This window comes from Galeopterus variegatus, unplaced genomic scaffold (assembly GCF_000696425.1).
Source record: "Galeopterus variegatus unplaced genomic scaffold, G_variegatus-3.0.2 Scaffold510, whole genome shotgun sequence".
NCBI lineage: Eukaryota > Metazoa > Chordata > Mammalia > Dermoptera > Cynocephalidae > Galeopterus > Galeopterus variegatus.
This window is the reverse complement of record NW_007726621.1, coordinates 347,310-360,371: the sequence shown is the minus strand read 5'-3', so window position 1 is coordinate 360,371 and position 13,062 is coordinate 347,310. Positions and strand designations below refer to the sequence as shown.

The following is a 13,062-nucleotide window of genomic DNA, read 5'->3' as shown; positions in this document are numbered from 1 at the left end:
TTCAGTCTCCTGTGCCTTTTCGGATAAATGATAATAGGACAGCAGTCTCAAATGCAGGCTATATCTTAATATACTGGTAGGCCAAAAATTACTGCAATTATTCCACATTATCACGGCACAAGTTGATCCCAGGATCCTATTTCTTTGAGAGAGGGGGAAGAAGAGCCCGTTTAATGAGCCCTCTGACATATTCACCTCCACCTCTCCCTTTTTTCACTTAGAAAAGACAAATGTGGGAGTGGGGTTGGGGAAGGATCTACAGAAACAACGTCAACCTGAGATTTAAAACATGTGCATGTACACAGGTGCACGAGCATGCACACACACGCACGTGCACACACAAATCAGATGATATACAACTGGTAATGTAGCAAATTTGGTAAAAAGAAAAAGCATTAACAGGATAGCACGCCCTAAAAACGGTGGTAAATCTTGAGTCGCAGAAAGTTTAGAATATGGAACCTTATTTACAAGCTCAAAAATGTCTTGTTTACACGTAAATCTTAGAAAGGATATCCCAATTTTTTAAAGACTAATGATATCTTTTCACAGTAGGCACAAGGGGGCACTGGAGCACAGAGTATTAGGTATGTCTTGTGATACAACTAAGGACTTTCCCTAGGTTCAGCAAAAAAAAAAAAAAAAGGAAAGCAACAATTGGAATACATCCTATATTTCAGTTTCATAGAAATTCACATTTTCAGTTAAGGAAAACTTTTACAAGACTATTTTTAAATGCATGCATTTTCTCAGTAACATTTTATTTTATTTTATTTTTTTTCCTTTTTGTCTTTTTTCGTGTCCGGCAACGGATCGCAACCCTCAGTGTCGCACCCGTACCGGACCGGGACCAGCAACGGGATCGCAACCCTCGGTGTTGCTCCCACACCTCGCTCAGCCAGTGAGCGGGAACCGGTCTGTATGTGGGATCCGAACCCTCGGCGGGAGCGCCACCGTGCTTCCCAAGCGGTGCACTGTAGCAGTGCGCCACCGGGCCGGCCCAGTAACATTTTATTTTGACAATCGAATTCATGAAATAAATTTTTCCTTCCATCAAACACTATTAAGAATAGTTTTAATCTCTTCATTCCTACTAGGTCAACTACACTGCTTGAATTTGACAAATAACCACAAAGTCTTCAAGCGAAAATTACTATTATACTTTTATCTCATCTTTTTATCTATGATTCTTCACCAGGAGACAGTGAAAGCTACAAATACTTACATTCGTGAATAATTAATTCCTCAGCTATTTGGTATACTAGATTACTGATTTTTGGATGTATGAACAAGCTACTTTGTAAAAAAGTCTTTTATTATAGAGACAACAATATAATGGATTCCCATGTATCTATCAACTACCCTCAATAATTTTCAAATCATAGGCAATCTTGTTTCAACTAAAAAAAATTATTAATTCTTTAAAACTATCCATTATCAACCTGCATTCAAGTTTCTCAGGTTGGGTGTTTTGTTTGTTTCAGTTTGTTCAAATTAAGACCCAATTAAGGCTCACAAATTGGAACTGGCTGATATGACTCTTTTTTTTTTTTCATTTTTGTCTTTTTTCGTGTCTGGCAACGGATCACAACCCTCAGTGTCGCGCCCGTACCGGCCCAGGACCGGCAACGGGATCACAACCCTCGGCGCTTCGCCCACACCTCGCTCAGCCAGTGAGCGGGAACCGGTCTGTATGTGGGATCCGAACCCTCGGCGGGAGGCCGCCGTGCTCCCAAACGGCGCACTGTAGCAGTGCGCCACCGGGCCGGCCCTGATATGACTCTTAAAAGTATTTATTATTTTTTTTTTGTCTTTTTTCGTGACCGGCAACGGATAGCAACGCTCAGTGTCGCGCCCATACCGGACCGGGACCGGCAACGGGATCGCAACCCTCGGTGTTGCGCCCGCACCTCGCTCAGCCAGTGAGCGGCCAGTCTGTATGTGGGATCCGAACCCTCGGCGGGAGCGCCACCGCGCTCCCAAGCGGCGCACTGTAGCAGTGCGCCACCGGCAGGCCTTAAAAGTATTTTCACTTGTAAGTTCTACATCCTCTTTTCCTTCTGAAATTTCTTTTGTTAAAGAAACCTAGTCATTTGTTCCATACAGCCTTCAATTATCTGCATTTTGCTAACTATTTCCCCTGTGGCATTTTTAAACATGTTCCTCTGTCCTTATGTTTCCTATAATTGTTTGCGGAATCTAGTGTCTTAAATTCAGGATTGACAGAGAATACTACCTCATACACAGTACTTTATTCTTCATCAAAATGCATACTCATATGTACTTGTATTATCTAATTATATCTTTTTGTGATAATAACAGCCTGTGATGATATTGTCTAAATCCAGTATTTCATGGAGTTTGTAAAATAGTGATATACTAATTGTATCATTTCATCATCGCTTACTATACGGAATATGTCTATTAAGTAAAAATTCTCCTCATCAAATCTTTGATTTCTATGATGTTTAGCATAAGGAAGGATAAATGTTTGATTTTATAAGCTTTTGAAATAATGAGTTGGTATCCTAACTTCCCAGAATGGTGAACAATGAGTGTTTGTGTTTTAGGGGAGGAATCATTATCAACTCTCTGGATTTAAACAAATGTTAATATGTTTCAGAACACTGCAGTTGTTCTTTTTTTTTTTTTTTGTCCTTTTTGAGACCGGCCGCACCGCGCTCAGCCGGTGAGCGCACCGGCCATCCCTATATAGGATCCGAACCCGTGGCGGGAGCGCTGCTGTGCTTGAACAATGAGTGTTTGTGTTTTAGGGGAGGAATCATTATCAACTCTCTGGATTTAAACAAATGTTAATATGTTTCAGAACACTGCAGTTGTTCTTTTTTTTTTTTTTTGTCCTTTTTGAGACCGGCCGCACCGCGCTCAGCCGGTGAGCGCACCGGCCATCCCTATATAGGATCCAAACCCGTGGCGGGAGCGCTGCTGTACTCCCAGCGCCGCACTCTCCCGACTGCGCCATGGGCTCGGCCCCGCTGCGGTTGTTCTTATTGCTGTCAAATTCTTCAAGTTAGCTCCTGAGTCCTTTAGACATGACATTAGTAATCTCTTAATAGTTTCCTTGCTTCTGATATAATAATATATCAATATATCCCAGGGTCATCTTGTCTACTTCCTGCCCCAGACCTGAAATCAACCATATATCAAAAAAACCCTCGTACTTTTCAGTGGGATACAGCATTCAAAGACAACAATCTGGGTGCTAAAAGTACTCACTGCTCCTGATTTGGTTACTATGTCCAGGCCTTTTTTTTTTTTTTACAGTGGTCAGAGTTAGTAAGACTTTATACTGATACTTCCAAATAAAATTTTCCACTGATCTTCTACTTCTGTATCATTTCTACCATACTAAAAATTCTGTTATAGGATGACACCAACACAATTAAACTCATTTGCTTGTCACACGATACATATTCCAGTCTAGGAATAATAATACCCACACTATACTGAATGAAAAACATTTAAGGTTTTTACCCCAATCTTTTTGTGCTCAGGGTAAAATCCAATAGGCATGTATAATTAAATTACCACTTAAAATAGTTTTAAAGCCACTTAAAATAGTTCCTTCCTAAGATTATGCCACTTACACCTCGTTTCATTTACCTCTTACTCTTATGGCTTTGTTTTACTATTAATGATAAAACTTGTTTTAGAATTATGTAAAGTATTTACATACATCCAAAGACACATCTAGAAAACAAGTTATATTCAGAGAAGTCTAGCTATTCCTTCTGTCTTGTTCCCTGTAGTGGATTACTCTTGGCTAATTCCTAGCTTTTCAAAAACAAAGTAGAAACACATGTATATACACACTCAAATATATTTCATTAGATAAACAGTAGCATACTTTACTAGCATTGCCATAACATTACTTTTACTGAACAATATGTATATTAACGATCAGGGCACAGAAGATATTCTTTATTCACTTTTATACCTATGTAAATACTACATTTGGAACACGAACCAAATTCAATCAACCCTACTGATGGATATTTGGGTTCAGTCTTTTGCTCTTACAAATGGTGCTGCAATGAATACAGCCTTGTGTATATGTCATTTTGTATTTTTGCTAATATATCTTTGAGATATACTCCTAGGAGTAGGATTTCCAGCTCAAAGTGTAAACAAATATGTAATTTAGCTATATATTGTCAAAATTCCCACTACGGGATGTTGTACCATTTTGCATTCCAATAAACAGTGTGTGAGAGTGCCCACTCCTCTACAGGCTCACCAATTGAGTATGTTGTCCTTTTGGGGGTAGAGAGATGAGTTGGGAACTATCTGATAGGTGAAAAACGTTAATTCAGTGTGGTCTGGTTCATTTTTTTTCCCCTTTTATTTTCTATTTCATTGATTTCTGCTCTTATTTTTATTGCCTGCCTTGTTCTTCTTTTGGGTTTAATTTGCTCTTTTTCTGACCTAAGGTAGAACCTTAGGTCATTGATTTTTAACCTTCATTCTTTTCTAATATAAGCTTTTAAAGTTATACATTTCTCTCTAACCCCTGTGAAAGACACACATACACATTATGTATTTTCACTATCATTCAGTTCAAAATGACTTCTAATTTACCTTGTGATTTCTTCTTTGGCCAACAGATTGTCCAGAAGTGTATTGTTTTAATTTCAAATATTTGGGGTTTTTTCCCTAAACATTGTACTATTATTGATTCCTAATTTAATTCCACTGTGGTCCAAGAACATATCCTTATATTATTTCCATTTCTTTAACTTAGACTGGTTTCATGGCCCAGGATATGTTCTGTATGGATTAACATACCATGTACACTTGAAAAGAATGTGCGTTATGAACCTCTGGGTGTTCTATAAATATCTGCTATGCTCTGAATGTTTGTGTCCCCCTAAAATTCATATGCTGAACCCTAATCACCATTGTGGTATTATTAGGAGGTGAGACTTTTGGAAGATGATTAAGACATATGGGCAGAGCCGTCATGAATAACATTGGTACTGTTATAAAAGAAGGACCAGAGAGTTTCCTGGCCTCTTTGGCCATACGAGGACACAGCAAGAAAGCAACATCTATAATCTGAAAGTGAGACCTTACAAGACATCAAATCTGCCAGCACTTTGATCTTAGACCTCCTAGACTCCACAACTATGAGAAATAATTCCTGTTGTTTATAATCTACCCGGTTTATATTATTTCCTTATAGTGGCTTGAATAGACTAAAACAATATCAATTAAATCAAGGTGACTAACAGTTTTTTCTGATCTTTAACATCTTTGCTAGATTTTTATGTAGTTGTTCTACCAACTGCTAAGAAAAGGGTGTTTAAAAAAATCCCCAAGTATAAAATTTTGCTTCACGTATTAGTTTCATACTTATAGCATTGTTATGTCAGTATGGAACTGCTTCACTTTTTCTCTTATAGTAATGTCTTGAAGAGAGGATTAGCCACATCAATTCTCACATGCCTACCCTTTGCATGGTATATCTTTCTCCACTCATTTATTTTCACTCTATCTGTAACTTTATATTTAAAGTAAATTTCTTATGAACCACATACAGTTGAGCCATCTTTTTTTTTTTTAATCCATCCTGACAATCTTTGCTTTTTAACGGGAGTGTTTAAATCCACTGACATTTAGTATAATTATTAACATGGATAAATCTATCAATTTATTACTAGTTTCCTATCCGTCCCTTGTTTTCTGTTCCTATGTTCCTTTCTCATTTCCTTCTTTTGTATTATACCTAAATAATTTTTAGAAATGCATTTTAATTTGTGGAATTTTAAACATTCAAATAGCCACATTTAAAAAAGTGAAATTGACTTTAAAAATATTTTAAGTCAATATATCCAAAATATAATTTCAACAAGTAATCAATATTTTACACTCAAGATAGGTTACATTCTTTTATTCATAGTAAAAGTCTTTGAAATTTGGTTTGTATTTGAACCTTACAGAACATCTCAACTTGGACTAGCCACACTGCAAGTGCTCAACAGCCAAATGTATAGTTGGTGACTACCACATTAGACAGAGTAGCTCCAACCCATTCTAAAGTGTAATGTGTCTTTTTCCTCTTTATTTTTGTGAGAAATTACTTCTGTCTTGGTACGTCAACACTTAAAGATTCAGAAGTTATGCATTATCTATTTGTATGTTAAAACACTAAATTATAATTCAAACACTTAAAAATGTTTCACACAGTGTTCACTTAGAAATTTAATAAAAGTTATATTTAAATATAAAGGTCTTAAAACAATTTGTGCTGACACTTCTACATCACACAAGTGGCACAGCATTTTTCTTTTTAAATCTTTTTACTTAGAAGTTACAGAATCCTCTGTGTAGTAGGCTACCTCTTGACAGGTTATAGAGAGATGTATATGTAGAATATACACGTAGAAAATAAATTAATAAAGAAAACAATGGTTTCTGCAATGGTAAATTTCATACCTCACACTATCATCCAAGTCTATTCTATTAAAAACGAAATATGTTCATGGCTGGCCAGTAGCTCCATTGGTTAGAGGACAGTGTTGGTAACACCAAGGTCAAGGGGTTCAGATCTCCATACAGGCCAGCCACCAAAAAAAATAATAATAATAAAAATAAATAAATAAATAAATAAATAAATAAATAAGTTCTCTATTATATGAGAACATGGCAGGCTATTGTCAAGGGGTTCAGATCTCCATACAGGCCAGCCACCAAAAAAAATAATAATAATAAAAATAAATAAATAAATAAATAAATAAATAAGTTCTCTATTATATGAGAACATGGCAGGCTATCCTATAAATTCATTGTACAATTATTTTTAGTTCCTTTAGGGAAAGTTTGTCAAACCTGTGACTAGGAAAAAAAAAAATCTTTCCCAAAAGATACATGAAACTGAATTACATTCAAAATGAATGAGAAGTTATATATTTTCCTACACTAAAGATATCTATACATATTCTAAATTATGTGTTTTACAGTAAATTCAGAAGTGCGTTTCACAATAAATGCACAGTTGTCAGAGGGGCTGAGCTTTCTAGCGGCGAAAGTAAAAGATAAAGAGTTAAATGGCCAATGTTCACTGGGTGAATTCAAACTAGCTGTATTTCAAATATTCAACAGCCACATGTGGCTAGAGGTTATTCTGCCAGAAAGTGCAGACTTACACTGTCTGAAAGAATAAATGAAGTATACTATAAAAAACGTGCTATAATTTCTTTCTTGAAATTGTGCTTTGATAAAAATTGGAAGTTCTGTTGAACCCTGAAGAGAATATTTTGCATTACAGCGTGGGGGGGGGGGGGCACGACTACTTAGCAAAGGGCAGGGTTGTTACTCATTAACCACAGCATGTGTTTGAATGAATGACCATCTCATCTTCAAAAGGAAGTAGACTGAGGGCCAAAAGATTCCATAAAACATTTTGTCTGTACCAAAACAAAAATAAGTAAGCAATCTAAATTCCCAAGTGCTATGCCCAAAATTCTAGCTATTAAAATTTAGCCTGTATACTTACCATACAACCCAGCAATTCTACTCCAAAGAGATATGTGGAAACAAAGATTTGTACCCACGTATTCAGAGAAGGATTATTTAATTGTCAAAAAAGTGCTAACAACTGATGAATAGATGAAGAAAATGTGGTATTATCACAAAATGGAATGAATACTATTTAGTAGTCTAACGAAATGATATACCGATTAATACAACATGGACGAATTTTTAAAAAAAAAAGGCTAAGAAAAAGAAGGCAGAGACAAAAGACTACAGACTGTATGATTCTGTTTATGTCAAATTCTAGAAAAGGCAAAACTATTTTGACAGTAAACAGATCCAGGGCCAGTAGTGGGGATTTACAGTAATGAAACATGAGGAAACACTTTGGGGAGATGGAAATATTCATTTTGGGGGGATGGAAATATTCTAAGTCAGGTGTGGTTATACAACAAAACACATGTACCAAAATTGTCAAACTGTGCACTGAAAATAGGTGAATTTTATTGTGTAAAAATTACCCTTCAATAAAGCTGTTAATAAAGACAAATTAATATGCAGTCAGAAAAAAATTTAGGCTGGACTGTTTTCAAGCATTAATTAAACATTTACCTCAGGCATCAAAGCAATAAAGCTTTAAGGTAAACCCTTCAATAAAAGTAAATGGGAACTGTATTATTGACCTTTTGATTAGAGATAGTAGCTGATTATTTACTGATCCATTTCCCATTGTGTTTTACACTTAGCGGCAATTTCATAAATGCGTATTACATTCAGTTTACACTATAACAGGAGTTTTCAAATATATTATCTCATTCTTTTTCACCATAACCTTATGAGACAAAAAAGATGGATGTTATTTCAACATATAAGAAAACTATTATAAAGGCTAGATTCCAAAGGTTCTTTACATAATAAAACTTTAGACTAAAATTAAAAAACAGGAACACTAATGAAGACTCTAGGATGCCTTCTATTTATTACACACCTTATAGTGATACTATTTTTAGAAGGGAGATTTATATAAGCCTGTATTAACTTTAATTTTTAAAATTACCTATCCACTGAGCTATTTTAGCTATCAACAGGCAGGTTCCCTCCATCCCCATGCCCATTCAAAATATTCTTGCTTGCTCTTTCTATTGGCAAAACATGAAAATCCTCCTGGCATCATCTCCTGCTTCTGAGATTAATTACAAGTATTTTTGAAAATAATACCAATATGAAAGAAGAACAAAAGCATCATACTTTTGTTAGCTGTCCTCGAGAATATTAATTTTGCCCTATAACATTTAAAAATATAACTCTTGATATTCTACCACAATAATCTCTGAAATGAAATCAGCAAAAATCCACTATATGCTCAACCTCATCTTTGAAATTTGTAGCCTTTGCTTTCTTGCCTTAAATGAAATCTGGCTCTTCTACAATGACATTGTTTTTACTGGCACACTCTCAACTTATGACTTTTCCTTCCCATATCCCTTATACTACTAGACGTGGAGTTGGAATACATTCCTCTTTATTCCTCACTGCACACACTATCTCCCCTCCCTAACTATCCATTTTACCTCAACTACTTCCCTCCCATTGTTATACTTTCTCCATAACTTGAATTTCAAACACTTCTCTCTTGAAACACCACCTCCTATGTTTCCAACCACACTCTCATTATCTGGGTTGACCAATTCTTCAACCTGACCCAGGACCTACAAATTTTCACTGTCCTATTATACTACACTTCTATTATAAAGTACATAAATCTAAAAAAACAATATACAAAAATTCTAATAAAAATTATCTGGGGGTGGTATACTAATTTTTTCTTTCTGGTTTCCTAAATTTTCCAACAGTAAGCACACATGCTGTTTTTAAAATAAGACTAAAGATTTTTTTTTTAAATAAAAGTTAATGGGAGAAAACTACCTTTAGACAATTATTCTGATCTTTCCCATCTCAATTATCCTTCTTTTAAGCCATTTTCCAGTTGCAAGAGAACTAAGAATGACTTAAATTACTATATAACGTACAGGTGGGAATAGGAGGGGTGTGAGAAGAATGTTAGGCAAATCTGCTAAACATTAAAAATAAAAAACGAAACAAGTCAAGATTTATTAATAAAGAGGCACTGAAACAAATATCCTATTGTCTTTAAGACAAAAAAATAACAGAGTGGAGTGCCTACTATTTCCCTAAAACGGACTGACAGCTTCATGAATTCCCTCATTTAATTATTAGGACATCTATACAAATTATGTACCATTGACATCATTTTATAAATGAAGAAGCAAGCTTAGAGGATCACATAACTTGTCCAATATGACACAAATACAAACTAGAATTTGTACACAATCTATCTCTTTCAGGTAACAATATGGTCTAGGAAAGAAGAAAATGTTTGTAAAACAATGATAAAAATGCACTGAAAATGTAACTTTTATGAAATCCAGATGTATAAAAAAATACAGACATATGTTATTTTTCTGGTTTGGAAAATTACTAGTAATAATAAAATATTTCTATAACATTAAAGATTATGCAAACACTTACCTTGGAAAAAAACCTTGTTATTAAATAAATTTTCCTATTTGACTTTAGCCTCAAGATTTCAATAAATGAAACATATTAAAGAGCTTATCTAAAAAGAAAATTAGGACGTTTTTCATGGAGAACAACGTTCTACCTATTTATATCATATCTAGACCTATTATATTAATGTAAAAACATCAGAAGTATGCTTCATCTTAAGACAGAAGATGATGCTATAAAATCTCAGGGACATAAATCATAATTACACTGAGGGATAAATTAAAAACTCTGATCAGTGACATTGAAACTTTTCATTTAATATGCTTTTTTAGGTAGATGTATTATTTATATAAACAACTCTTCAACTAATGGCCATTTAACTTACAGATCAATCTTCTAAATTTAATGTACCTTTTAAAGACCTGAAAACAAACTTGCTAGTCCTAACAAGTAGGTTTCACTTCACTGAATGTTCTAGTGCTTAAAGTAATTATTACAGCAGACTAAAAAATATTTCTATTAGATGAAACATTTTCCCTTTTAAAGAATTTATTTTATACCTGTTACACCATACCTAGCATATTTTAAACACTGACATATAACTCCCTAATAACATAAAGCAAAGACAATAAGAGTTTATTAGAAACTACATGCACCATCACTTATAGCCTTCAAACATTATAACACTTTGACTTTCATAATCTCACAAAAAATTCATAAAACAATCTGCAGATTACTTTTAACAGCCAACTTTCAAGGAGATATGACTGCCCTCAATTGTTTTTTAGGTACGAATTTTACGAATATTACTTATATTAGTGGTAATGGTGGAGCTAGAGTATTGCTCCTTCTCCAAGCTGCATGATGAGAACCACCAATATGGTGGTAGAACTTCTGGCCCTTTCCAAGGCCACAGCTCTGCTCTTGTGGCTTGCTTGCAGATGTCAGCCCACATTATCTTTCTGTGCTTGTGAACCAGTTTGGTGATCCACTTCTAAGTAATCAGAAGGATTACTTCTGATAGGTTAATGGAATGGATCAATGAGGACAACATCAAAGAATCTGTACATGGAACCTTCATCAGTCCAGTAAGAATTTAGGACTCTAAGGCCCTACAGTGGTGTCCAACTCACTCCTCAACAACAGACTGAAGGCTCTGGCCAAACTTTAGCTGGTTAACACCATGATGGACAGGCTTGCTATAGGTTGCATCTTTAGGAACTGGATGCTTGCGGCCACCATGCTGCACACAAATCATATCTGACATAACCTAGCTTGGACTTGTATCCCGGTCTGCCCCCTTTATCAAGCCAGGTGGGGCAGGGAGCCCCATAGAACACAGACAGCCGATGGGACTGCCAGCAGCAGACCCTCAGAAGAAAGGGTATTACATCAAACTGCTTCTTCCTCCATAGCTCCTATATGTACTTTTATGCACTCATCTTGGTTACCTGATGCCTGCTGCCAGACAACAAGGAAGGTCAAAGTTTTTCATTCTAAGATACAGATTTATAGTTACCAAGGGATACGGCAAATATAAAAACCTGAACATCTCAAAATAGGGTATAAAATGCAATCTATACAACCTAGATCTTTAGGTATTTTGGACATTCAGGTTGCTGTAACAAAATACCTTAGAGTAGGTAATTATAAATGAGAAATTTATTTCTCACAGTCTGGAGGCTAGGAAGTCCAAGAAAGTGGTATCAACAGATTCAGTGACTGTTTTTTCTCCCCTCCCCTAAGAGAAGAAAAAACTACTGTATTAAGGCCGTTTCTGTTGCTTGTAACAAAATACCTGGAACTGGGTAATTTGCAAAGAAAAAATTTACTGCTTACAGTTTTGGAGGCTGGTAAGGCCAAAGTCCAGGGAAAACATCTGGTGAAGGCCTTGATGGTGGCAACAGTGACCCAGGGGTCTCAAATGACAGAAATGGCAGAGCAGAGAAAGACAGAGCTCCTCGTGCACTCTCTGCTTTTAAAGCCCTCCGAACCATGCCCATGACCACCATTAAACCATTCACTATGGCAAGGTCCTTATGATCTAATCACCTCTTCAATGACACCCTTTCGATTAGGATAATAGGATTTCCTATCCTCTTAACACTGTCACAGTGGGGACAAAGCTTCCAACACATTAAACTTTGGAGAGGCACAATTCAATTGACTGCAACTACTTCCCCCCTAACAATAATATCTGCAGACAGAAGTACCCCAAGTAACAAATGAAAATAAAAGTAATGGATATTTAAATAAAATTGTAGAATCCTTAATAATAATAATTTTTTAAAAGCTAGTAATAATCCTGTGTCCTTGCATTGTTGCCTATGCATTTGAAAAGACAGCCCCCTCTCTTCTGGCCTTTACGAATGTTCTGCAGCCTGTGACTCTGGAAGGGCCAGGTGGTGACAACCTGAAACAGACGGAGCTTGTTGCAAGTTCTCTACTTGACTGGGCTGCAACCTTTATTCTGATATTGGGTGGGGCTACTGGCTGGGTACTGCAATAGGGTCTGGTCATGCCAGTCACAAAATGTATTCCCTGGCCAAGCAATTACATTATTTGGGATCTGCTGCTGGGCAGGGCAGCAGGCTGGGTTCCAAGGTTAGGCTAAGTCACTGTTCAGGAGAGGCAGTACCAGACACTATGCTCCTTAAAAATGCAGGATGATTGCTCCCTGTCTAGGTGGACCTATAGGGTGGAGTTTTGGCTTAGTTGAGTGGATTACAAAGAATCAAGAAATCATGACACCTCCAAAAAATATAGTAAAGCTCCAATATTGAATCCCAAAGAAATGGAGATCTATAAAACCTACAAAGAATTCAGAATAATACTCATAAAGACATTCAGTGAATTACAAGAACATATGGATAGAAAATTTTAATTAAATTTGGAAAACAATACACACAAAAATGCGAGATGTTTGACAAAGAAATAGAAACAATTAAAAAAACTAGACAGAAATACTAAAGTTGAAGAATACAGCAGCAGGACTTAAAAAATGCAATAACAATACACACAAAAATGCGAGATGTTTGA

At 35.9% G+C, this 13,062-nt stretch overlaps 1 protein-coding gene and 1 pseudogene across 1 annotated transcript in view; both read right to left on the bottom strand.

Moving 5' to 3' along the window:
- Window positions 1-13,062, bottom strand: part of JMJD1C (jumonji domain containing 1C) — a 297,310-nt gene that overhangs the window by 207,900 nt on the left and 76,348 nt on the right. The gene's annotated exons all lie outside the window — the stretch shown is intronic.
- On the bottom strand, window positions 10,834-11,465 carry LOC103587983 (annotated as a pseudogene).